The sequence below is a fragment of the Dermacentor albipictus genome, chromosome 1, assembly GCF_038994185.2.
Source record: "Dermacentor albipictus isolate Rhodes 1998 colony chromosome 1, USDA_Dalb.pri_finalv2, whole genome shotgun sequence".
Classification (NCBI taxonomy): domain Eukaryota; kingdom Metazoa; phylum Arthropoda; class Arachnida; order Ixodida; family Ixodidae; genus Dermacentor; species Dermacentor albipictus.
This window is the reverse complement of record NC_091821.1, coordinates 195,411,937-195,438,234: the sequence shown is the minus strand read 5'-3', so window position 1 is coordinate 195,438,234 and position 26,298 is coordinate 195,411,937. Positions and strand designations below refer to the sequence as shown.

The 26,298-nt window shown below is 47.0% G+C and overlaps 1 protein-coding gene across 3 annotated transcripts in view; it reads left to right on the top strand.

Moving 5' to 3' along the window:
* Positions 1-26,298, top strand: part of zfh2 (Zn finger homeodomain 2) — a 343,365-nt gene that overhangs the window by 178,445 nt on the left and 138,622 nt on the right. Inside the window, exon 4 of one of the 3 annotated variants that reach the window (XM_065426703.2) lies at positions 14,024-14,267. The exons of the other annotated variants lie outside the window; for them this stretch is intronic. The gene's annotated coding sequence lies outside the window, so the exon portion shown is untranslated. The remainder of the gene's footprint in view (positions 1-14,023; positions 14,268-26,298) is intronic. 3 annotated transcript variants of the gene reach the window in all.

The following is a 26,298-nucleotide window of genomic DNA, read 5'->3' as shown; positions in this document are numbered from 1 at the left end:
GCCGGTGGGCGCGCGCAGCAGGAGCCTTCCCTCCTCCTCGCCGCCCAGCGCAGTCCGGCGCAAATTTTCTAATCTTGGGAGCCTAGAAACAGGGAAAATTTCTTTACTCTGGCGAAATGTCTGATCCTAAAAAGAACAGCCCCCGAGTATTTTTCCCTCTCTTGATTCCCCGCGACTGAGTTGGCCCTTTCTTCTTTTGGCGCTATTATTCTTGCGCCTTTCCCTGTTTTCTTTGCCGCCCTTTGCCTTCTCCCCGATTTCTTGCCTCGGTCTCCTGTGCGCGCGCCTTTTTCTTATTTTCTTTGTCTTCGGTTCCTCCTTTTTGTGTCGGCGCTCTCTTTAGTGCTATGGTTTTGTATTATCTATGTTGGGGAAAGCGGTGCGATAAAGAACGACGAAAAGGAAGCGCGTGCCGAGAGGAGGAGGCGGAGCGAGGCGCAAAACCCGAGAATCAAAGGAGGGGTCTCGGGGCCGAGGTAGCTGGGGGAAAAAGGATGGCGCGGGAGACCGGCAGCGGATAAAAGCAAAAACGGGGCACGTAATTCGAAAGTCAAGATGGCGACGCGAGGAGAATTGGGCAGACGAAGCAGAGGGCGAGAGGTGCAGATGTCGAGGGGCGAAGCGTTTCGTCGTTAATTAAAGTGGACGTTCGGCACGCATGCGCGAAGGGGGCCCGTCGCTGAGGCACGCCGAAGCTGCACGGCTGCCGCTATCGGAGCCATCGCCGTGCGCGGCGAGCGCGACCGGCGAGGGCGGCGCTGAAATGCGACACATAAAGAGTCACTTTAGGGCGACGGCATTCTTGGGCCGCGAAAGACAAAGGGCGACGCACAAGTGAACGCTGCCCGGCAGCTGTTGTTGGCCGCCGCTGGGTGGAGACGGCGTGCTTTGTCCTTTGCATGTGCTTCTGGGGCCTGCAGGGCATAAAAATAAGATCACTAAGACCTGCGCAAGTGTTCACTGTTCAGGCGCGATTAATGAGCCCGCACGTATTTCTAGTTCACTTGCGCGCGGTTGGCACTCTGTGGACGCGCTTGCCTTTTCATTTCTTAGTATCCCTACGTGGGCTATAAGCGACAACGTGAGAGACACTGCCACGTACCGATAATAATTACGTGACCCGCGAGTGTGAAAGATATTTAATAGATGGCTGGAAGTTATGCACACACCACGAAAAAGAATGTAAGCTGTGTTTTCTTAGCTAACGGTTCCAAACGCGTGTGGTTCGTTCCGAACCTCTGCGAAACATCAGGTGCCCTTGCCCCCTTTTATTTTAAATCGCTTGCGCTTTGCATTTCGGGTGCCATATCTCTCCCGTATTCATAAGCACACACAGATTTCCTCCTAGGAGAATGAAATATACTTTTTTTTCAATTTGAAGGCTCAGCTTATAAAACATGTTTTTCAACTAAATAATAATCATTACCTGTTGTCTTTAAGTACGCTCTCTGTCTGCTTTACATGGGCATCCTGCCCTAAATGTGGAGAACACAATTATTATTTTTCTTTTTTCTTTTTTCTTTTTTTTTATTATTGCGATGAAGGCTTGCCCTTAAGGCATAATTCTTGGAGCGTATATGTGTATTATATGTGTGCTGTGAGGCCTGTGTTGTGTATGAATTGAAGCAGTGTTTTGTGAAATCTGTTGTCATGTATCCAGCGGTCATAGCTGGTTGTCACACTGTAGCGGAGGCCGGCAATTAGCCGCATGGCGAACTAGCCATGGATGTGGTTGATAATTGTGGAGGCTGTTCGATGCGGCGTCACTTTAATTCCGGCTGCAGAGTTCTACTTTAGTCTTTAGATTTGTGCTGTTGCAGTGTTCTACTTTAGTCTTTAGATTTGTCCTGTTGCTCTTCCTTTCCTCTTTCCCTTTTCCTCCCCTCCTTCCTATCTTCCATTTCTGTGTTGCTGTCACCTCCCTTCAGAGGAGTAGGCAGGCGTTGTGCCCCTTTCGGTGGCAGTTGCCAGCCTGCTCCTCGCTTTCCCTTTCCAGTTAACTGTGTATATGTGTATATGTGTTCAAAACAAATAATAATAATAATAATAATAATAATAATAATAATAAATGACAGCGAAACCAAAATATTGCACAAGGAATGCCCGTGTGCATCGCTTTGCTGTGGAATAATTTTTTATGCTCCAGCAAAGAAGGGCGAGGGGAGGGGGGAGTATTTTACTAGGAAAAGTCTTATAGACCTTCCTTACAAGCCACAAGTTGGTGCTAAAGTTATAGAGTGTGATAGTGAGGCTGTCTGTATCACACGCAAAAAAACATCCGGCATAAACCATCGTGATGAGACATCGGGATGACTGCCGACGTTAATGCGATTGGCATTGAACCAGTGTAGTGGCACACAGTACTGCAAACGCCGACACGCGTCATGTATTCGGCGTCTACTGTAGCCGGGCTCCTCTCTCGCGCTTCCCTCCGGACAGATATCCACATAACCATTAACCCAAGTTGGCGTCACATTAAAGATTTGAATACCTACGTTCTGTACGCTAGTTGTCGCTCCTTATATAAAACTTTTTTAGCTATTCGCATGCTTCTTCTCTTATAACTGGAAGACAAAAGTAATCAGACAGCCCAATGATACCCACGACGCAGATTTGATATCGCTAATAAAGGAATATTGTAGCTTGCTGCCTGACTACATTTGTTGTGATCACGGATACTGCGCAGGTGTTCGGACATCATCTCCAGACCACTATTGTCTTTAGAGGCTAGTGAGGCATCGCTCATAGGACTCAATCTTCTTCTCTCAAAAGCGCATGCTCCTCGGATATTTTAGTATTTTTCGCTTTCTTTTGACACTGAGCGATTGCTCGCATCTCAGCCATCGTAGATGCGCTACCTGCAGGCCTGTCTGTTGCGTCATGGCTGACGCTCGAGCTCCGTCTGTCTGGGCAAGCCGTCGGCGCTAACTCGAACACGGACTGTCAGAACGTCAGCAGGACTGCATTTGTGTGTTCGCAAAAAGGTTGTTTTGTTTGCCCGATACTATCTGTATAGATGTTACAAATGTGAAATTTATGCCTTTGTTTGTTCTTGAAGGCATCGAACATAGGTTCCGGCAGCATGCACTCGCAGGAGCGCACTGAGACGCAGGCATACCCGGAGGTTTAGGTAACCGGGACTTTCGTACGCCATCATACTCGCACATTTCTTTCGTTTTTTTTTTAACTGTTACTTTTTTCTGCGTATATGCATGCGTGTGTACGTATTTATTTGCCTCATGCGAAACTATTGAGCTTGCTTCAGTCTCGGACACGTGCCTGGTTGCTGCAAATTGGACTGTCTCTCTATCCGTTTGATCTTATCGCCCAGCTGTTTTGCTGTCCTCGTAAGGGACTGGGTTCCATGAAGCAGCAGGGCGCTCGAAGGCTGTTTTGGCGCTGTAAGATTCGCCGTAACGATATAGGCATCGGCTGGTTCCTTCCGCAGCTGTCTTTGTGCGGAAACCGTACCGCAAGTTTGCGAAACCCGAAGCGACGAGGGCCGCCTCGACGTCGGAGCTTGCGGGAGGGCAAGGAGGCGGTGTGAGGGAAAGGCGCGGGTGAGGCACGCGCTCTGGGCGCGCACGCAGGCTATTAGGGCCGCCAAAGGCAAATACGCTCGGGTTCCACTGGTGCTGCTTCATTAGCCCTCTTTCCCAGGGATTCCACCTTCGGCAGCGCCTGATGGCCATCCCGCGCGGCAGGCGCCACCGTCGCTCCCCAATTCTATTTCCCGCCGAAGGGCGGCGCTAGCGCTTAATTAAAGCTCGAACGCGCGTGCGCAGCTCGTCGCGCACGCACTTGCATATTAATGAGACAATTATAATTAAGGGAAGCGCGGGAGCGCTTCTTTTGCCCGGGCATGCCGGGGTGATGCTGGGCACGCCGGGGAAAAGGGGAAGCGCTGGGCGCTTGCTGCGGTGGCGCGACCTTACGGGGCGTGCGCGAGACTTGAGATTATAATTAATGCCCTGCGGTCATCTGGCGCCCTGCTCGCTGCCTGGCGCGGGATCTGCAGCGCTGGCGAGGGCGGGATCTCGTGGTAAGTGCTCCTACGCTGTCATATTGCCTTTCCAGACGGAATGGTTCACTCCTGCCCGAGGGAGGCGCAGCGGTCGTTCTGCTGCTCCCCTTTTCTTGCTCGCTCCGGGACGCGTCATCTTGGTGCACCTTAGATTTCGGTTTAGTTCTCTCTTTTTCTAATTTGTTCATATTGACGGAAGGCTCCTTACTTTTCAATTCCCAAGCTGAAACAAGGAGACAGCTTGCTCGCAAGTATAGGTAGAAGGGAATCAGTTAAAAAGGAAACGAGAAAAGAAAAAAAGTAAGGCGGATAGACTGCTTATGGGGGTATCTAAGAAAGTTAACCGGGGGGACATAGCTATTGTTTAGCTTTCTTACTTAAATATACGCAATCCCATCGTACGCGTGTGCATAATAACAAAGGGACGGGAATCAACCTAGGACTCCAACAGCTTTTGCCACGAAATGTAACTGTGTCTAACTGTATCAACCGGCTTCAGTCGAGAAGCTCTAAGAGATGTCAGCGCAGTGCAAAAGATAGCACGCGTTAGCCTCACCGCGATATGCAGACCGAGTCCAACGGTCAAGCGAGACACAGGACTGCGGTACTGCTTCCAAATTCAGCTGCCCTGAAGCACGCTGCCGTAATGACAGAAGAGGCTCTTAAGAAAGGACTGAAATATCTGCCAGATGTCTGATGCGAAGCTCTCGACGACGTTGAGCGCAGAGGTGGTGATTATGCACCAGCCAGCCTTTGCAAATATAAGAAAGGGAGAATCGTGGGTGGGAAGTGGTGCGTCGCTTCCCAGCTCGGGAGCTGCTGGCCACCCCAGCCGACCGGGCGCCCGGTTGGCGGATGCTATCAGCAGGTCGGCCCCGCGGAGCTTCTTGGCCGTCGGTGATTGCCGGCCGGACCGTTATTCGGAAGCGAAGCGCACAAAGACGTCCCTGAGGGTGCGCGGGGGAGGGTATAGGAAGCGGCCGGCAGTGCGCTCTGATGATGCCCCTGATTGTTCTACGGGCCGTCAGTGGCGCGGCATCGCCGCTCGGTGGGCCGGCTCGCTGCGAGCCGGAAGTTTTATCACGGCCCAGACGTTTAGAGAGGCCAAAACGGACCGACGGCAGCCAAAGCAAACAGGAACACGCCGCCACCGGACCATAACTCCTCATCGGAATTGTCGTTGCCATCCTAATAGGAACTCCTAATGCCTCGGTCACTCCGGGTCCGCGCTGGGCGCGTAGGTACATAATGCGCGCGTAATGGATTGATGCCGGCGTAGGTGCGCGGCGTGTTTAATCCTCATTTCGCTGGGTCGCTGGGACTCGGGGCGCTGCCGCTAGGTGTCGCGCCGAGTGGCCTGTGCGCGCCTTAAGCAAGATCCACTGTTTCCGCGGTATGGCTCATCAACGCGGCCGATTTCTCCGCGGTTGCCTAGCGCGGCCGCCTGGCGGATGCGAGCAGGAGGCGCCTCGGCCGCTTTCTCGTTAGGGGATGCCGCGGTCTAAAGCGGGAGCTCTGCGACTTTCCTCGGCAAGGGTGTCCGCTACGAAGCATCTTCTCGGCAACGCTCGTATTAAGGCCCCTGTGCGCGAAGAATCAAATAGATAAACTTGCTATGTGCGGTTAGAGGGGTGTGCACTTTCGAATATATGTGTTATCGCGACAAACCGTAAACCGACACTTATGTTTTATTTAAATGAAAATAAAAGAAAGAGACGTAATCACCTTATAATGGTGACGGCTACTCCTTTTCTCCTTGCGGTAGCAACAATATAAGAAATATATTTAAGAAAATGAAATGAAACCACGCCATAGGGTCAGAACTCGACAGCACACAGTCCTATACACTCATGAACATATCAATGTAACAGACAAATGCAAGTTGCACCACAATGAGTTTGTAAACAATGCCACAGACACACACAAGCGGCCGTGATGTAGACTGCGATGAGCATATGTACAGATGAGGAATTACACAGAGTTAAAATATTGCACGCACAAAATAAAAAAGTATAACACGTAATATACAAAAACTAATAATTACAAATAATAGGAGCAAGTAATAGAAACATCACTTTGTTGTGGAACACTTATGATTTTTTAGTATCAATTCTTGTGATGAAACATGTCGGTTCTTGTGACAAATTCGCCACTTTCAGCAAGAGAGACCTGCTAGCGAAGCGGCATTTATTTTATTATATTATTTCAAAACCTTTATCAAGTACGACCTCGAGCTTGCGCGCCAAAAACTGCATGCACATACGCTCTTACTATTTTCTCTTCGGGATATAACTCGGACGTTCGTTAGTTCTTTTTTTATGATATAGTGTTTGCTTACATATGAGATATAAATATTTGGTAAGTAACCTCCATTATCCTTTACATTCTACGCTTCTATTTATTTTATTTGTTTTATTGTTGTTGTTTTTTTTTCGCGCTAACGTTGTCTTAACTACAGTAGCGTTTTCACCTGCGGTTGTGACTGTGACGCAGAAACACGGCAGTATAATTTTAAAAAAAAAGGTGATTTCCCAGCTTACGTTTTGCAATACAAGAATAACAGCTCAAATCCCATATACCTAAACTTGCAAAATTGCAACGCAGTTTGGAGCTAATTACAGCTCCAAAATGTCGAAGTATTGAAGATATGTATTAAACATACGGAACTGCAAAACTGATGTAAGTTTGCTCTTCGTCGAAAAGCCGCCCGCAGAGTGCTGACAAATACGTCCAATCCGACTGATAGCTGTAACCTCGCGACCAAACTGAGCCAGTCAATGCCTTATGACCCTTTCATGTTATGTGGGCCAACTGCACGTGAAAAAGCGGACGAAGGAGAAGGGACTTGCGCAGTCTCGCGATGCTTTTCAGACATATGTCATTGCAGAGTAAATAGCAACAGATGACCACCGACTATATTAGTCGCAAATTCCCCCGGTATTATAGGTCAGCTTGATAACCTTGCTTCACTTGGCAACCATAACCTGCCTTTCGTCTTCACAAATATTAATTTTCAATTGCTCAAAATTTTCTGCATACACTCAATTTTCCCCATCTTTCCTTTCGATTAATTGTGATTCGAGTGTAGTGACGTCTACGCGTTTCATTTTGATGGTTTCTATTTGACTTGTTAACCGTAAAGTTCTGCTGTTTTAACAGAAGACTTCCACGGGCATCGTGTACGGGCGATTCTTAAACTGAAAATTTTGTTGCATTCCTGAATGTTTGTGTTTCAGACGTACAAATTTATTCAGTACGCACGAAAACGCGTTTTCTTTTCTTTTTCTCCTTACATAATATCTTGCTATTATGGTGCTATGAAGTCATTTGTCGATACTGAATACATTGGCTTGTTGATCGAAATTGTACTGAACAAGAACCATCTTGTACGCGCGATGTCTTGTATCATATTAGTATCATGTTAATACCATCACTGCTGTTTGAGATTGACGCGAAGTTCAATACAGGTTTGAGAGAGATATAACGGAAGGAAAGGCATGGAGGTCAACGAGATGCAAATGCTGCATCTGGGTTTATATACGTGAAAGACGAGAAGCACAGCTTCGCGGTATCTGGTTTGTTTATCCAACAGTTTCAGTCGATGGACCGACTCAATATATATATATATATATATATATATATAAACCAGATGAGTACATAGACGGTGTCCCACGTAACTTGAACCAAACATTCAAAATATGCTGATGCCATGTAGCTGGACAGAACCAATGTAATGTTGTCTGCCGTCGCTTGGAGATACTAAGATTATCTTTTTCATTCCTCTTAATTAGTTAGGCTTACTTAATGAGTCAACTTTTAAAATATTATAGTTAGGTGAACAATGTCAATGAGAAAATTGTAGAGCAACATGAAAAACTCCCGATGCAGCTTTCTGTCGCTCGATATGTGTTATATAAAAGTTTTTCCGAGCGTGAAAGAAGCCCGCGAATACACACGAAGTGCCTCGAGCGACCAGTCGCGCGGCAATCTTGCGTGCATTTGCAAGCTTATTCACGCTCGGAAAAACACTTTTATGTAGCACGTATTGACCAACAGAAAGCTGTATCGGGAGTTTTTCATGTTGCTCTACAATTTTCTCATTGACACTTTTCATCTAGTTATAATATTTTAGAAGTTGATTAAGTAATTAAAACTAATTATCTAATTAGGCGAAATCAAAAAATAATCTAAGTATCTCCTAGCGACGGCAAACATTATCTTCGTTCTGTCCAGCTACGTGGCATTTGCATGTTTTGAATGCTTGGCTCAAGTTGCGTGGGACACCCTGCGTATATTAAAAATTTCAATGACGTTCATCCGTCCATTACCTTCTCTCATCATTATTCGTTAACAACTACAAGTTCCTTGACTTTACGGTCACGGCGTGCCAAGGAAGGCACTCCACAAAGGTTTTCCTTAAACCAGCCTACAGGCACAACTTGCATTTTCAGAGCAGTCACGTCCGTCATTGTAAGACGGGAATACCTTATAGCCAAGGCGCGTCGGATTAAAGAATATGCTCCAACTGCGATGATTTCGTTTCGAACTCCTTCCTTTAGAGTAAATATCCGCCGCAAGCAGTTGATGACGCCATAAAGCGTGCAGATCAACTAAACTGAGTCCATCTCTTTAACGCCAATCCAACATCTCCCAACATAAGGCGAATCTCGTCTTGGCTTACTCTAGCTCCGCGCGGAAAGTGGCTGCCATATTGAAACGACACCACATCGTAACACAAAGAAAACGCCTAAAAATATTTTGCCGGAACCGCCGAGGGTTGTGTGTGGACGATGAAGAAACCGTCGCGACAATTTAGAGAATTTAAGTGCGTCCGGTATTCCGGCAAGCCCGGGCGGTTTGCCGGGTGAGCGGGGGCGTAAACGTGAGTGGCGTCAGCTGGTGGTGCAAAGCTGAACCACGCAAACAGAGCCAATTGCTGTATTCTGCTTAGGTGGGGGTGTAAATTTCCGACAGCGGCGTAATCGTGTTCACATTTACGCCGCTTCCGTAAATGTGTACCAGCAGCGAAGCAGAACGTAGTAGGTTACTGCAATTTTAGCACTGTGTTTTTCTGGTTGAGCTCTACGCCACCAGGCAGCTGCACCGCTCCCGCCGCTCACGTTTCCGCCCCCGCCCATCCGGCAATCCGCCCAAACCACCCACGTTTGCCGGAGTAGCGGACAAGCTCAAAGTCCTTAATGTTGCATCCTCAAAGCTTGCAGCGCGTGCCGAAAACGCCTGTACTCCCTGTAGTAAACCGCGATGTAAGACGTGTGCGCACATGGTAGCTACGCAATTTGTCACCAGTTCGTCTGCTGGGTTTCGGTCAAAAATCAAGGGGAATGTAAACTGTGACAGTTCCAATATAATATATATGCTTTGATGCGGTACCTGTCATATGCAATGTATTGGTTAAACAGAAACTTTGTTCGGAACGCGATTCAATAATCATAGGTCTCCCGCCGTGACACCTCCCGAACTGCCCCTATCAAAGCACGTCAAGATGCCAAATCCAGTTTTTCTCTCACCATGAATGGGAAATTCGCGAATTTTTCCTCATGTATAAATTCAACACTGTAATGTCGGGCACAAAAACAAAAACAAAAAATTAGAGGCGCGCTGAAAGCCTGCCGGCCAGTAGCTAACATTTTCTCTTTCCTTTTCTTTCTCTTGGTCTTTTACTCACATTATACGGAAGTTAACTACAATAACCTTATGTTGGAATGAAATACTTTATAGATATGTTAGCGCTTCCGTGGAAGCTGAACAGAGTTATAGTATGCAATCACTGTCCCTTGTTGATTTTTTACGCAACGCATTGTGCCAGCTTGTCCATTTGTTCCCCGTCCTGAAGCTTTGTTCACTTGTGTCTGCCTTGTCATATGCGCTTAGCGTCGACTTTTTTTTTTAAGCTACCTAATTCGACGTGCGTACTTCCTATTGCACTTCTCATTGATAGACGTAGAGGTTTTCATACCTATTAGTGTTGGTCGTTATGCTTGTCATGATTTCGCACGTGGTGAGACCTTGCAGTTTGTGTATCTCCAGCATCCATGACCATATCATATTTCTGCCAAATGACCTTGCGCATGTGCAGCAGCACTTCATAAATGGCTTAAAAAGGCTGTATATTGCCTGTCACTTGCCACTCTGGCGTCGTTTTCATTTTTGACACTATATATAGCGTCAAAAATGAAAACGACGTACTTGGAAACACGTTTGCTGTTCAAACGTTTCGGCTAGTGAATCAGCCTTCGTCAGAGTTATCATGTTCTGTTCTCAATGTAAAGATATGATGGTAATGAAATATAATGAAATAAGAGAAGTTAATAAGTAATTGAACAAACAAACCGCGTTGTTTGGAGCTTGTGTGTCTTGCATATAATCGGCTTCCTTCAAAGTGGGCCAAACACAGCGACAGCCCCTCTTTCCTCAAGCCGAAATCTCACTTCGCCAACGTCCTGATAATGTTACGGTCTCTCGCGTGCCAGGCTATCGTGTGCGCACTCCTGTCCATTTCTCTTGAGCTCTTTGGTGCTGCGGGAGGTGCCTGTGAGGCCGCACGGGATGCGGTGGGAAATGGAGTGAGTACGGGGCAGGCAGAATCTTCGCTTCTTCTTGGCCGGCTTCGATTCGCGCACTGTGGTCCCAGATGGCCAGTCACTTGGCGCTACATTTCGCTTAACCAGCTTGTATACGTTGCGCTTTTGTTGCTTCACCTCACAAAGACATCTCGACAGTCGTCGGGGAAGAAGAGGCGAGCGGAAGAAACGTGGCCGAGCCCCGGAGAGGAGGAGAGCGTGTATCCGTGTTCAGCGGCAGTGGCGGCGACAACGACGAGCCGAAAGATTTTTTTATAGCGCGATAGTTTCGTGGGGAGCAGGCGGCGCAACTTTCAAGGGGGGATTTCTAGAGGAGAGGCTTCCGATGACCACTTTGGCGAAGTTTTAATGAGTTGGGCGCAGCAATGATTTTTCTACTCCTCTTTCTGCTCTCACTCTCTGTCTCCCATTTTAGTTTTTTTTTTTTCCCTCTTGTTTCGCTCCTCGGTTATTATGGCCATTTTCGTTTTGTCTCCCGTACTGTATTGTGTCCGCGTGTGCGTGTGTTTTTCGTCCGTGTCGCAAGAATGATTGGCCGTTCGGAACGGCAGGCGGGCGCCCGTTTTGATGAAAACAGTGGGAAACAAGTCAGTTACAGCTGGCCCCCTCGTCTTTCGTCGCCGTTGCTGCCTTTGTTTAGTGATGGCACAAGAGCGGGGAGAAATGAATCGTGAGTTTTCGAGGAGGCTGAAGAGAGGATGTTGCAGAAAATAATTTCGAGTAAGACACTGCCGGCACAGGCGTCGTGTCGTCGTCGCCGGCCGTCTGACGACGTTGGCGCTGGGCCGTGCCTGCTAATGGACAAAAGCGCCCGGCGCCGTTGCTCTCATTTCGCGCTGGCCACTTCTTGCTCGCCGATGATGCCCTTAAATGAGAACCGCACACACGCGCATCAACGCATATGTATTGCACAGCCGAGAGAAGTCGCTCTGCTTTTATCGTTTGCACTTGGACGCGTTGCTATATAGATGACGCACACGTCGAAAAACTCGCGACGGAACTTCGCAACTTGCGCAGTGCCGTTGGTGCGACGTTTGAACGTGGGACATTCGCACGATGTTTCCGTTCGCGCTAGTAATTCTCTCTATAGGAGCTTATTCCGCAAAGATTTCTCAAGTGGCAACGACCACTCAGCGCTTGCATTGCGTATTCTTGAAGCAGCGACCCTCGGAGTCATTGCTCCCATTCTACGCTGCGCAGTGACCGCGCTGTGATTCCAGTCAAAAGTCATTCCACGTGGTTGCCAATTGTAATGTCTCGTGCTCATATTTCGGCTACACTGCTAGCGTGATTATTACGCTGCATAAAAGGAACGCGACACCGCCCTATGCTGCGATGCCCAAAATGCGCTGGAGGAATGTTTTACATGAATGCCACCTGGAACGTTTCACGATGGAACGCTAGCGACACCGGTGTTTCCCCCAAAAGTCAGTGTTCTTTTTGAAGACATCTTTGCATATAAGCTATTCGACGTGCGTTCTCATTTGAAGAGAGCTCGAGCTGGGGAAAATGTTTCTAGCTATGACGCACGGATTATATTCCCATATTCAGATAATATCCTTCGATACATCTCAGTGTGCCGTTTCCGTGCTTCTTTATTCTTTGTTTTAGTACGCATTGTAACTATTCAGAAAAGCGCGTTTGCTTCAATGTGGAACAAAAGTCATTTATTATGCCACTGTAATTTCACCAGTGATGCTGCACCCACGAGCCACTTGAATTTTTCTATACGAGTAAACTAAATGATGCACATCTTTTTAATTGTGCCCTGCAGCCAACGCAACCGTGCTAAACTCAACGGAGAGCGAACGGAGGCAACTTGCGTTGAAGAAGTCGACGGCAGCGCCAGAAGACCCAGCCTCGCGAGTGATGGAAGCAAAATAGGAGCGGCGCGATATATATTCGTCGTCACATTTCCGATCGCCCATCACGAGGTAAAATTGTCCGATATGGGGTGATGAAGTGCGCGTGCTCCGCATGATTCAGCAAGCTCGCGATCTAGATTGGAAGCACGAACATTGCCAAGCTATATAGGCAGCTAGGCAAAGCTCGGTGCGCAACATTTAGACGAACGATGAAACGTTTACATGGGTCCTTGTCATTTTTAATGTCTTTTATTCACATGCTTAGCGGCCGGGGTTGGCGAAGCAGTTGGGATAAGCGAAAACGTCATAGCGCCCTCTGGTCGGTGCCACGGTGCTATTGGTGTGGTGTCGCTTTTAGTTGCGATAGCAAGTTATGCTTATCGTGCGCACACTGTTTTCTGTCATCTTATCTGAAGCCTCATGTGTGTCATCTGTCTGACCACGCAAGAAGAAAAATAAAGACAGAAGACGGTGCGCACAGAAATCTCCTGGGACAACAGCGTTCATTCGCCGAGTGCAGGCTAGATGGCGCTACAATACCGCGCCGCAGTGTACACAGTTTCGCCAAGGCGCATACATTTTCTGCATCATCAGCGCTTTGCTAGCCGAAATCAGTCAACGTGCACCTGAAGCGATGATTAATGAGCACTTGCGTCAGTGGCACCGCGTGTAACGGAGACCTTGCTATCGCGACTCCTTTCAGTCGCAGTTTTATGGAAAGATCCTTTACTTATTCTTTTCTTTATTAGTTATTTTCAGTATTTATTTATTCTTTTCCTCTTTCTATTCCCCTTCCAGTGTAGGGCAGCAAAGCGGGTGCTCGTCTGGTTGACCTCCTTACCTTTCCTGTCCTTGCTCTCTCTCTTGTCTTTTTTTCACAAAGACTTGCAAGAGATACAATGAAGCGTTCGCAGATATATCTGCCAGAGGAAGCTTACAGTATCGTCTTGTGGGTGAACGCGAATACGACTCGCTCTGCTTCTTGCCGCGTGCGATATGGAAGAGGGAGGCCAACATCACTCGCACGTGAGCGAACAACGAAATATCCGGCCGAGCAGAGGCACCCAGGTAAAAGGGAAGCGATAGAAAAGGAAGCCTCGTTTCTATATAGGAGAGCGATGGCCAGCTCCGTGACGCACTTCCCAGCGTGTCGCGGCCGCGCTCGTAAACATCTATCTCTCGGTATATATAATTTCTGCCTTCTCTCGCTATCGGCTTTGTTCGGGTTCTCTGTACTCCTTATCTGCGGTTATAATTCCTAAGACACGCAGCGTCATTTTAAATGTCACACGGCGGCTTTTCGCCAGAGCCGTTACACGGCCGAGTCTTTGGTGCATAGCCCGAAAGAAAAAAATATTATTTATGGGCCACCTTCGCTCTTCCACACGCCCTCCCTTCGTTATTATCAGTGCCGCGCTGAAATGGTACGGTACGCGGAAAATGCACCTCGGCGAGAGGGTCGGAACGCAATAAACCTTTACGGTGCGATAATTAGATACGGCCCAGAGAGAAACGTTGGTGCGCCTGCGCAGGTCGCGGCTGCAGACCGTGGAGACGGGCCCGGGAAGACGCCGCTGGACCGTATGGATTAGCGCCGGCCGCTGGCGCGCTGCGCGCCAGGGCGTTGGCCGTGCGCTGTTCGTTCACACTGCGCCATCTGGGCTCAAAGAGTGCGAGTCCAGCGTCGTTCTCGTCGATGCGGTCTACCGGTCCAGCCGATTGCACTTTCTCATCGCACCGGAAAACTTCACGTTGAAAGCGAGCATGAACTATCCGGTACACGCTTGGGGATTAGCGGAAATCAATGTCGGGTGATAGAACAGCTTTCGGCGCGCGCGCGCGTGTGTGCGTGTGTGTGTGTGTGTGCATGTGCGTGCGTGTGTGTGTGTGTGCGTGCGTGCGTGTCAAACCTTATTAGAAGACGGTTTTGACAGAGGCAATGAATATGACCGACTGAAAACTGAAAGTGACGAAGGTGTGATAGCATCCTCCTAACTCGAAATGTATGTGTCACCCTTGGTTTCTTGTTTCGTTTTGTTTGCGGTTAAACTGAAATAATACATTCGTTTGTTTGTTCAGTTACGATCATAGAGAGAAACGGAGAGCTTCGTTCCTCAGTTAGAATCATAATTGTTTACAATAGAGACAGCCTGTTTCTATAACGGCGAAGGCGCGAATAGATAAATAATGATCGGAGCTTTGCAATGACTTCGCTCTATAGCGCTATGCGCAGTCCTTTTGAGGGATGCGATGGCATGAAGGGCCACTTGTGCGCACTGTCAGGCAACTACGTTATGCGTACAGATTAATATATGAGCAGCGTCGGGGCAGGCATCGCGCTATGCTAAAATGATATTTATTCTCCGTATGACGCATTCGAACGCCAAATGTTTTTGCATGCTCTATAGTTGTGCACATATTGCCTCTGACAGCTCTGCCTATTTCACTGTTCGTTGTTCGTGTACGGCTGGTGTTTCCACGAGTTGAGAACAGGCTTGTCGACAGCTTTCTCTCTTCTTTTTAAAGCCACGATTTAGAAGACAGCTTATTTAGAAGACGTTTTTAATATAGACTTTTGAGTTAGTGAGAGAGGGTTCAAGAGGGCACTCGCTCGTACCTCCGCCGCGCGTACAATCACGCGGTTGCGGCTTGCGCTTAGTCTACGTTATTCTAGAACGCGTACATTGCTATTAGTCAGGCTCAATGCGTCTTTAGGTCCTCTTCTTTGTAAATGATTGTTTCTTTCTTTCTACTTCTTCGTCTCCGTGCATATGGTTACCGCATGTTAAGAGTGGTGTATTAGTGACATCGTATGCCTAATAAAGCTGGCGTGCTATAAAGGGCCTGCCGCAGCCTCTTCAATAAACCCAAGGTGTTATGCAGGGTGTGCGTCTTCCTTTTCACATTGTCGATTTACGAACTTAGGCACACCTTTGTCCCCATTGTTCCGACTATTGCGTCTGCCTCAAGAGATGAAACTGGCGATTCCGCGCATACAATACCAGCTGCATCGCTGGCCGCATGAAACGAGGTACGTGTACGTATACTATGCAGTATATGCGACGCCCATACTCAAGGCTCGGCTTGTTTCTAGCGTCGAGGTGTGCGCACACTTTCGCGCGCTGTCCTTTCCCTTTTTTGGGACAATGAAGGCAGGGAAGCGCCCGAGTCATGTCTGGGCAATGGCACGAGTGGGGCCGTCTTTTTATGAGGCCTTCATTAGCCCGACGAGGGAGCACGTCGGACGTGCAGCCAGGCGGCCGCCATCGAGCTGCGCTCCTCCGCACTGCTGCACCTGTTACGGGCGGCGGGGCGGATGGGGAAAAGTGGCGTGAGCCATGGGTCCCCAAACCTTCCCATAATTCCGCTCAAAGCGGGAGTCATAAAAGCGCGCCCCACTTCGATAAGGCGGCTCTGCGGGGGATGCGCCGCCCGCGACTTATCAAATGAACCACACTTTGTGGGCGCGCGCACAGACGCCTAATTATAGTAACGGTCAGAAGCGAGTGCGCCGCCCCGAGCAACAGGGTCGAGGTTTTCCTTGCGGCGCGCCATCGGGATGCCCTTAAATAATTAACCAAGGCAGCAGCTCAATCCCTGCGCCCGAACTCTCTCGTGTTATTGTCTTGTTTCGCTTCTTTCTGCCTATAGAAGCTCCCACTGGAAAAAAGGCAAGCAGTAAGCGCGAACTACAACACTGGCCGTCCAATATCATGAGCCTTGTTCAGCGCATGGCTTCTGCTGCTTGCTTCGTATACAGCGCTGCCTGTATCAGATGCTCGGCCTTTCGGAGCATTTAAAAGTTGTGCTGTGTTTCGCAGTATACGTTCGCACGGCAAAGTGATGAAAAAAGTTTATCTCGTGCGCTGGCTGGGGCGCCCCAAAATGCCTTTTTTGCAGTATTGTAGCGCGAATATGCATGTTCGCGATCGTGCCAGTACACTTTTGGCTTCGGGATTCCGCGTGACTTTGTCTTTTTGAGCAAGAGCGGGGAGCATATCTCAACTTTAAAAATGTGCGCACCTTGTTCTCTCTACGAGCTTACGCGTGGGCGTTCTTTATTTTTTTTTCATTTTATGCTTTAAATGTTTTCTGCAGCTTATAAACCTTTGGGCCGTCACCCCGATCGTTATTTCTGCATCTAGTGACGTTTATAGCAATAAGAGGTGTATGCAAGGACAAGGCGTGTATGCCGGTTCCCGACGTTGTGAGATTGACCACGGCCCATATTGCACGCCGTATCATGAGAATCGACGGGCGCGGATTAATACACGGATTCATAGGCTTTCTCCTCATCCAGATATACGTGGCCTGTGTTAGTTACAAGTATCAGCGCACCAACAGACGCGTCATAAACTGCAAATTGCTTGGAATATTTTGTACGAGGCAACGAACTCGGGAATATAGCACGGTCGACGACGGAAGGGAAGCCCGGTGTCCGCGGAACAATGCGCGGCTCTTTCACGGGGCCACATTTTTCCAGTAGGTGCGAACTACATTCCTCGCCACTTGCTGACCCGTAGACACCATTTGTACCACTTCCGAAATAATTTATACCGTCATCTACAATCTTAAAAACACGCCATGGCGCGTACACCGCGTCACCAACAAACCTTTAAGAAACGGCGTTGAATACTCCACCATCAATCCGTCGTGCTTCTTTCTTTCTTTCTTTCTTTCTTCCTTTCTTTCTTTCTTTCTTTCTTTCTTTCTTTCTTTCTTTCTTTCTTATGTGCTGTTGTCCCTGGGCACGAGTCTTGAGTACCACCGAATCCCTCAAGTTTCGATCCAATTTCACTCACGTCGGCACTATGCAAAATTTTTCAACACATTATTTTCACCCATGTCATTAACTTTCTCGGGTCTAACAAGCTTTATACTCCCCTCACAACACGGCTTCCCAATTCTTTTTTCTGCGCAGTACAGCTTCGTGCTTTTACGGATGACCGCGTTTGTTGCCTTGACTCTGGATTCATAATCCACTTCAGTTTTATTTTATCTAAAGCACTCGGTAAGATCAGTCATTATTTACTACTATTTAATGTTGAGTCAATTAAATCTAGACGTTACTTGCGCTTTACTGGATCTCAGCCTTTGAGCGAACCGTTTCAACTGTACTCAAATTTGTTTTTGCTAATAATCATGCCTCATCTGTCTGTCAGTACTCTGGGGTGCTCCACAAGGGCCCAGTTTAAAGTCTTGACTGTTTTTAATGTTCATCAATAAGTGAAAATTCGTCTGCGAGTGTGTGCCCATTGACGTTCCTTCTCCCTCCTTATATTTATTCCCACGTACAATTGCCCCTTCACAGAAGAGAAAGTTCTCGGACACTGGTCCAGTCGGGTTTCGGCACTCAAGGCCTTAAGGGCTTTGCTGAAGTTTTTAACGGCCTGTGAATTGTGCGACCGCCTTTGACTGTTGTTGCGCCTAACATCGCGATACTGCGTGAATTTTCTTTTCTTTTTTCTCTTCTTTCTCCTTTTATTCCCTTTACCCTTTTCCCCAGCACAGGTTAGCCAGCCGGAATTTACACTGGCTAACCTCCCTGTCTTTCCTTCCCTTTTGTCTCTCTCTCTCTTTCCCAGGTGTAATGCAGCCAGCTGGGCGCATCTGTCTGTCTGTCTGTCTGTATGTATGTATGTGCGTATGTATGTATGTATGTATGTATGTATGTATGTATGTATGTATGTATGTATGTATGTATGTATGTATGTATGTATGTATGTATGTATGTATGTATGTATGTATGTATGTATGTATGTATGTATGTATGTATTTCTGTCTGTCTGTCTGTCTGTCTGTCTGTCTGTCTGTCTGTCTGTCTGTTAATTTAATTTAATTTCATCAAGGATTGCGCGCTAACGTCGTATGTAAGATTTGGCTATTTGCGGATGATTGCGTAATTTGCCGTAAGATGGCTGATGAAGAAGGCGTCGCTCTTTTCCCGACGGACTTGACTGACATACTTGCTTTTTGCAAACTGTGGAACATGGAATGGAACATTTCTAACTGCTGATCATGGTGCGTTTCTCAAAATTTACCAATATGCCCAAGCTATTATTTTGATAACGCGTCTCTTGAGTCGTTATCATCCTTCAACTATCATGGTGCTCCTATCTCTGGCAACCTGCCCTGGCACCATTACGTGATCTAATTGCTAAAGCTAACCGCGTGCTGGGTCTGCACTAACCGTTAGACTTTATAACAATCAATGATGAATGGTATGTTGACCAGGTTGGAAACTCGGACTGGTTGGTTCGTCACTTCTGTGCCTTCCTTTTATCTCTCTCTCTCTCTCTCTCTCGTTCTCTCTTGGTTCGTCATTAGGAAGCAGAGCCTGTGTGTATTTTACGTCTTCCTTTCGTGCATTCATTTCAGGCTGCTTTGCCAGTAATTACAGATCGAATAACAGTAATTACAGATTTTTATTCTGAACATATTGCAGCTCGATTGTGTATCTTACCGGCTGTACTTAAGCCCAACGAGAAGCTAACGTACTTGAGCAATCCCACCACTATTAATTAAGTGTTGTAAACTTATATACCAGGACGAATCAAATTCTTTGCCGCTATTTTTGATTAGCCAAAATAAGGTGCATGCAGATAAATACGAAGTTCAGTGTTTGACGGAAGCCCGTCTGGTCGGGATGAAACATGGTTAAAAGGGTAAAGAAAAACCCGGGGCACTTCGCCGACCAAATAAAGATTTAAAAGAAAAGAAGACGTTTCGGCTCCCACACGGGAGCCTTGTTCACTGGTAAAAAAACCAGTGAACAAGTGAACAACAAGTGAAAAACCAGAGAACAGTTTTACCAGTGAACAAGGCTCCCGTGTGGGAGCCGAAACGTCTTCTTTTCTTTTAAATCTTTATTTGGTCGGCGAAGTGCCCCGGGTTTTTCTTTACCCTTTTAACGCAGATAAATACAAATATACGTACTATTCTACGTAAACATAGTCCCCACGCCAGTTCAGACATCTGTCCCATCGCAACACTAAATTTGAGATACCCCAGTGGTAGAATTCGTCCGGCTGACTGCGGAACCACCGTCGGACTGCTGTCTCGGCTTCATCGTTGCACGTGAATCGCTGTCCCGCCGGGAACTTCTTCCGCGGGCCGAAAACGTTGAAATCATCAGGGGCGAGGTTCGGACGGTATGGTGGGTGGTCCAGACTCTCCCAGTGAAATGCCCGGAGCTTGTCGGTGGTTCTGATTGTCATACTTTGTTGCTTATACGCCGTGGACGTGTGAAGCACAACCGCCGTCTTTAACAACCGACAGCAGCGCCGTGCCGCGGAGCTACCGGCAGATAAGGCCGGGCCGGTCCATGCAAAGTCCACCGCTGGGAATGGATATGTTGACTTCGCATTTGCAGCCGTAATTTGGCTTTAAAAAAGACAGCTGCAAATACTTTCTGATGCGCCCTCGTAGCTATCACGGGTTCTGCGTATCTTTAGAGCAAATCGTTAACTTCTACTCTCTGAAATTTCACAAGCAGAAATACTTCCGGCAGTCGTTTAAAACTCTGCAAAATATTTATAGTAACACCAAGGCCACTTAATTAGATTTAAACTCTACTCGTGGTGCATGCAAATCATGTGATCTGATGGTAATAAAAGGCCTCTTGATTCCTCCTCCGAAATTCTTTCTTCGTTTCTTTTTATTATGTATCCTTGATTCGCTCTGAGCTTTTATCAGTCTTTTTTACCTCTCGGTTCTGCTTATTTTAGCGTTGTTGCTTTTAAAAAAAATTATGGGGTTTTACGTGCCAAAACCACTTCCTGATTATGAGGCACGCCGTAGTGGATGACTCCGGAAATTTCGACCACCTGGGGTTCTTTAACGTGCACCTAAATCTAAGTACACGGGTGTTTTCGAATTTCGCCCCCATCGAAATGCGGCCGCCGTGGCCAGGAGTTGATCCCGTGACCTCGTGCTCAGCAGCCTAACACCATAGCAACTGAGCAACCACGGCGGGTTTGTTGCTTTAAAAGGCGTATGTGCTACATATAATAACATGTTTCGACGTTCGTCATGTTTGCATTTCACCGGAGGCAGTGCAGGTCAGGGACTATATGCCTGTAATTATACAAGCGGTCAGGTCCATGTGAGGAGGAAAAATAAAAGTAAAATTGTAATGTATTATTTTATCTTGTGCGAATAATTCTTATTACTTTTTTCATTTCATGTTAATATACAAATAACTGATTTTATTTATCATCTAGGATAATTATATTTATCTTAAATCAGCGTAATCAATTACTTTGGTTTTTCTTTTCTTTTTTCATGGGCTCAGCGAGTCAGTTATTACAATGAAGCAGTGCAATATTCTGTGCTTGTTTGCATATCTGAGCGTCAGAGTGGAAAAACATAAGCATTGAGCCGCATCGTAGTGACAGCGTAACCAAGGGGAGAGAGTATTTGTATCCTAATAGCAGTTTGGAACATTGGTGGAAAGCGCCGTCCGGTGTCGGGTGGGCCTGCAGTGACTTTTTGTTTAGAAACCTTGGTATTCTTTTGTTGTAGAAAAAAAAACCTGTCTCGCGGTGTTCGTCTTCTTTCATTTCGATATCTCTACGGCCGCTCACGCGTACTCGCTTCTTTCGCCGTGTTATGCGGTGGTGACGTTTCCACGTTGTCTGCGTGTTTACGTTTCGAGGCAGCCGCGGGGTTGAGTAACGCGCGCGCAGTGTTGTGTGGCGCGAACATCCGGCGCAGCGCACGTGATGCTCTCGTGAGGCGTGCTTTCGCCGCCCATGCCGAGCATGGTTTAGCTTCAGCTTGGGGAATACTTACCATCGCTATCCTTTCGCCGCCCCCTAGACGCGTCCCAAGAGGCCCCAGGGCCACCGGCGACATTGAGGCAAGAATTTTTATTTATTTATTTTTTTTTGCTAAATATATGTCCGTGCCATTCCCTCAGCGCATGTGCAAGCGCTTTTAAGCGGACTCTATGTGGATTAAGTGACAGCTTTAATAACATTCTGCCGGTGGCAAAACATTCACGCTAGAAAGATATTTAATGGATGCTGGAGAAACTTTGCTTGGTCGCACGCCTAGGCTAATCCAGAAAATCAATGACGAATCACAATAGCTGTATACATAGCCAGACCGCAGTTGGAAATCTAAAAAAAAAATTTCAATAGACGCAGCTTTACAATATGTTGCCACAACTAATTCAACTCTTGGCTACAACTGCGCATCACAGTAACCCAGCGACAGTATAGTATGTGTCGGTTCCGGCTGACGTCCAGCGTTCCTGCGCGTCGACGCGTTTTGTACGCAAACGCTTGCGCACTGCATCCAACAACAACAATGTTTCAATGTTTCTTAGTGCTGAACCATTTTTTAACAGAAAATCAGTTCTTACCTTTCTGCAAGATGTTAATTTGTTGCAAGTTATAGGCCGAACAGAATCGTAGCTACCAGACGCTGCTGCTGCGATAGTAGCATTTTGTAGAGCACGTGCCTACAGGCCCTTGCATTTAAGGGCCTCGTTGAGGCAATAGTGCCACTGGCATTTATACATTTTATTCCCCAATTCCATCAGAGCATATGTTTTAAACCCATAGCACATCCCAAAGTCATGGCAACAATTTTAATAGATACGTGTTTATTTTACCACTGTTTTTCGGGCCCCTATACAGCCAGGTTGCATTGTTATAGCCGACAACGACGCCATTGGTCATTATTTGCATCACTGATTGCATTAAAACATTGCTTGGCGCTCTTTGGCCATGAGCTGGCCCTTGCGCCATAAAACACCACATATCATCATCAACAACGACACCACAGTTGGAAAGGTTTAAGCATGAAGTCCTAATTGTATCGCCCATAGAGTTTCCTATAACTTCTAGAGGAAATTCTTGCGCTGCAATCGTTCGGCCGCCATGGGAATGATAGGTACTACATGGATTTGTCTGATCTTCGTGCTTGGAGCTTCAGACGTTCTTTTGACTTCGTTTATTACGCGTTATCTTGGCATAAATTGGACTAAATTTCGAATCAATTTATACTTTCTTTAAATGCAGAAGGTAATAATACTCTGCAAGCATGCATCATCATCACCATAATCATCCTATTTTTATGCCACTGCAGGACGAAGGCCTCTTGCTATGATCTCCAATTAGCCTTGTCCTGCGCCAACTGATTCTAACTTGCGCCTGCAAATTTCCTAATTTCTTCACCTCACCGACTTTTCTGCCGTCCTCGACTGCGCTTCCCTTCTCCTGGCACCCACTCTGTAGCTCTAATGATCCACCGGTTATCCATCCTACGCATCACATGGCCTGCCCAGTTCCATTTTTTTTTCTCTTAATATCAATTAGAATATCGGCTATATCCGCGTTTTCTCTCGCATATCCCCGTTTTCTCTCTAATGCCTCTATGAGTGCTGGTATCTCTACTGAATCAAATTCATTTTCATAATCTATGAAAGCCATATAGAGAGGCTGATTGTACACGGCGGAATTTTCGATTACCTGATTGATTACATGGATGTGATCCGTTGTAGAGTATCCCTTCCTGCCGCCAGCCTGAAGCCAGCCTGTTCTCTTGCTTGACTGTAGTCAAGTCTTGTCCTTATTCTGTTGGAAATTATCGTGGTAAATATTTTATACAATACTGATAACAAGCTAATGTGCCTATACTTTTTTATTTATTAACGTCTCCCTTCTTATGGATTAGTTTTATGTCGGCATTCTTCCATTTCTCTGGTACACTTGAAGTCGTGATGCATTGTGTATAAAGGGCCGCAAGCTTTTCAAGCATGATATCTCCTCCATCCTTGATTAAATCGACTGTTATTCCATTTTCTCCTGCCGCTTTTCACCGGGTCATGTCTTGCAAGGCCCTTCTAACTACATCGTTAATTATAGAAGGAGCCTCTATAGCCTGTTCATTACTACTTCGAATGGAGGCAGCATGGCTTCTGTGGGTACTCTACAGGTCAGTATAGAATTCTTCCGCTGCTTTTACTATATCTTCGAAATTGCTGATGATATTACCCTGCTTATCTTTCAGTGCATACATCTTGGCTTTTCCTATGCCAAGCACGCATAATCGCTGCTAATTGCAGTGATTCAGCTTGTCCATGCATCCGTGGCGTAGTGGTTTCAATATGAGGCTTCCTTGCTAGAGGCCTTGTGGCCTAATCCTGCCGTCGGACAATTTTAATGTTTATCCCATTATTTATAACGCAATACTTTCTTACTTAGGGTAGATAACCCGTGAACCATTAGAGCTACAGAATGGCTTCTATGAGAAGCGAAGCGCAGTAGAGGAAGGCAGAAGACTAGGTGGCGCGATGAAATTCGGAAATTCATTGGTGCAAGTTGGAATGAGTTGGCGCAGGACCGGGGTAATTGGAGACCGCAGTGAGAGGCCGTCGTCCTGCAGTGGACATAAAATAGGCTGATGACAATGATGATGACCACCATAAAGATGATCACTTCCCAAAGTCACGAAGCCATTTAAAGCGAGAAGGACGAAGTTTAGGCAAACCCATGTACTGCCCGTCATTCCCGTGCTGGCTGTAAAGAAAAAAAAAACATCTACTATTGAAGACAAACCTCGGTACTTCTTCAATAGCTCAGTGGCAGAACAACCTCACGATTTAAGCGGAATGTGTGGGTTCGGTTCCCGCTGGCGGCTAATTGTTATTTTTCACCTCCACTGCCCTTTGAAGGGAAGCTTTCTATAGTGTGTGGTGGCTACGGTGGCGTTCGGGGCATGGAATCCACCAAGCCAATCGACTACTACGTTAGGTTGTAGAAAATTAAGGAAAACAGTTGTTTAACCTTAATTACACGGCTGCAGTACGGGAGCCCACTCCATGCAGGAGCAAGTTAAACGTCTCAGTTAGCACTAGGAGCCTCTGTCCACACTATTGGAAAGTATCTGCTTTTAATCCCGTCGTCTTCCCTAGGCGAGTCGACTAGGGAATCTGAAGACTGTCCAGCAGCAAATCACCATCGTCGACTCCGTTGGAATACCACGCCCAGGCTATCCATAACCTGCAGTTACACCGCTTCGAAGAAACTGGTTTGAAATTTGTGGAACAAAGAAATCACCCGGCAACACCTGGTTGGTTCGTCGTTGCCCACCCTGTTTTTTGCACAGTCTGTAAGGTGAAGAATCGGGCTGAGGGCCTTTCGTGGAATCCTGCAGCAGCCGATTTCCAAGCTGTATTTCTTCTTCGTTCAGCCTGCCAGGTGATTTGACTCGTCTAATTAACTGCGCTTATCCATTCGTTGACGGGTTCCCTCTCGTTCATCTTTTTCTGCGGTTTCTAGGTGATGGGAGGAGGGGGGAAGGAGCCCTTTTAGTCGTTGTCCACGCCGCGCTGATGACTGGTTAGGAGGTGTGGTAGTCTGACACGTGGCAAACGTTCAATTAACACCCTTGGCGGTGTTGAGACGTAACAAGGGGAACCCACCCGGACTTCGTTGATCGAGGCTGCTGCTACTGTCTTGCTAATAGGTCACACATGGGATAGCACTCATACGAGTATGGCGAAACGTCTTAACGTGGCCCATCTGTACTACTCCTGCAGATGTTCCATTTGGTGTCTGTGTTCTCTAGGGAACTGCGCAATGAAATGACAAACGGCGCTTAAATATCCTCAGTCTTGACTACAACAAATATACGCCTTCACGAGCAAAATTCCTTTATTAAAGCGAAACGTTCAACGTTTTCTTTCCCGGAGCTTGTCGCGTGTACTCGGTCGGCTTCTTGCCAGTTAAGGTGGGCCGGATATCAAAAGTGTGCAATAGTAAACTTGGCTGATCTCGGAGATGGCTGGAGTGTAATCCGTGGTTGTGTCGATCACATGGGTCGCGTTGTGAGAGTTGCTGCGTCTTACTGCTGATTTACCGGACAGGCGCGTAATTGCCGTATTGCAGAACGCTGTGCAAAAGACTTTTTCATGGCACTTAATTAACCGCTTTCCGAAAGCTTCGCTTCACATACACTCCACAATTTATGTTCGATCAGCATAGTCTTATTTTTTTATTAAGAATTGGAATTGCGATGTTTATCGCAATTTTAACCCTCACCCTAAGCTACTCCCTCTGTTTTTTCTTCTTTTTAAGAAGCAGAATTTCCCTGTGATTTCCTTTTCTTTATTTTCTGTAATTACCCTCGTATGGTTGTTACACAATTGAGTCTGTCGGTTCCACTGATTATTCATGCTCAGAGATTACGAGCAAGTTCAAGTTCCTTTTGGGGCACCTTTTCATTGGGCTTTAGTGAGCCCCGGCAACGGGTACATCCTGTTAATGATGTCGCCCTATTTTTTAATTCTTTTTCGCCTTTTAATGAGCACGCCAATCACGCTAAGCCGTGTTTTATTATCTGTCACGCATTATTCTCATTAGCGGTATTGATCTATTTGCGTTCACTCCTACGCTAACTACGCTATGCAGAGATAGGCAGGCTTACGAAACGCTTCCTGGAAACCTGATGCATTGACGTCGGCACGTCACTAGCTTCCTCCTTCCTCTATAAATGTCTCTGTTGATTAGGTAAGCTTGTTTGCTTCCTGCGTCTGACGCAGATACCCCAAGCCAAATGAGCGCTAATTACATAAACAGCGAAGCTTTTTGCAATGGCGACACGCTCACAATAGAAATGATAAAGCAAGCCCACGGCTTGCTCGTAGTACTTGCAGTACTCCGAGCAAGGCGGAGCACTGCAACTCGCCTTGGGCGCAATATCGAGCAAAAGGCCCCCGAAAGTCGTTCACTTGACAAAGTGACTCGGTATCCTAGAGTTGCTCTGGTAGGAAAGACGTATGTACAGTCGGGCTTCT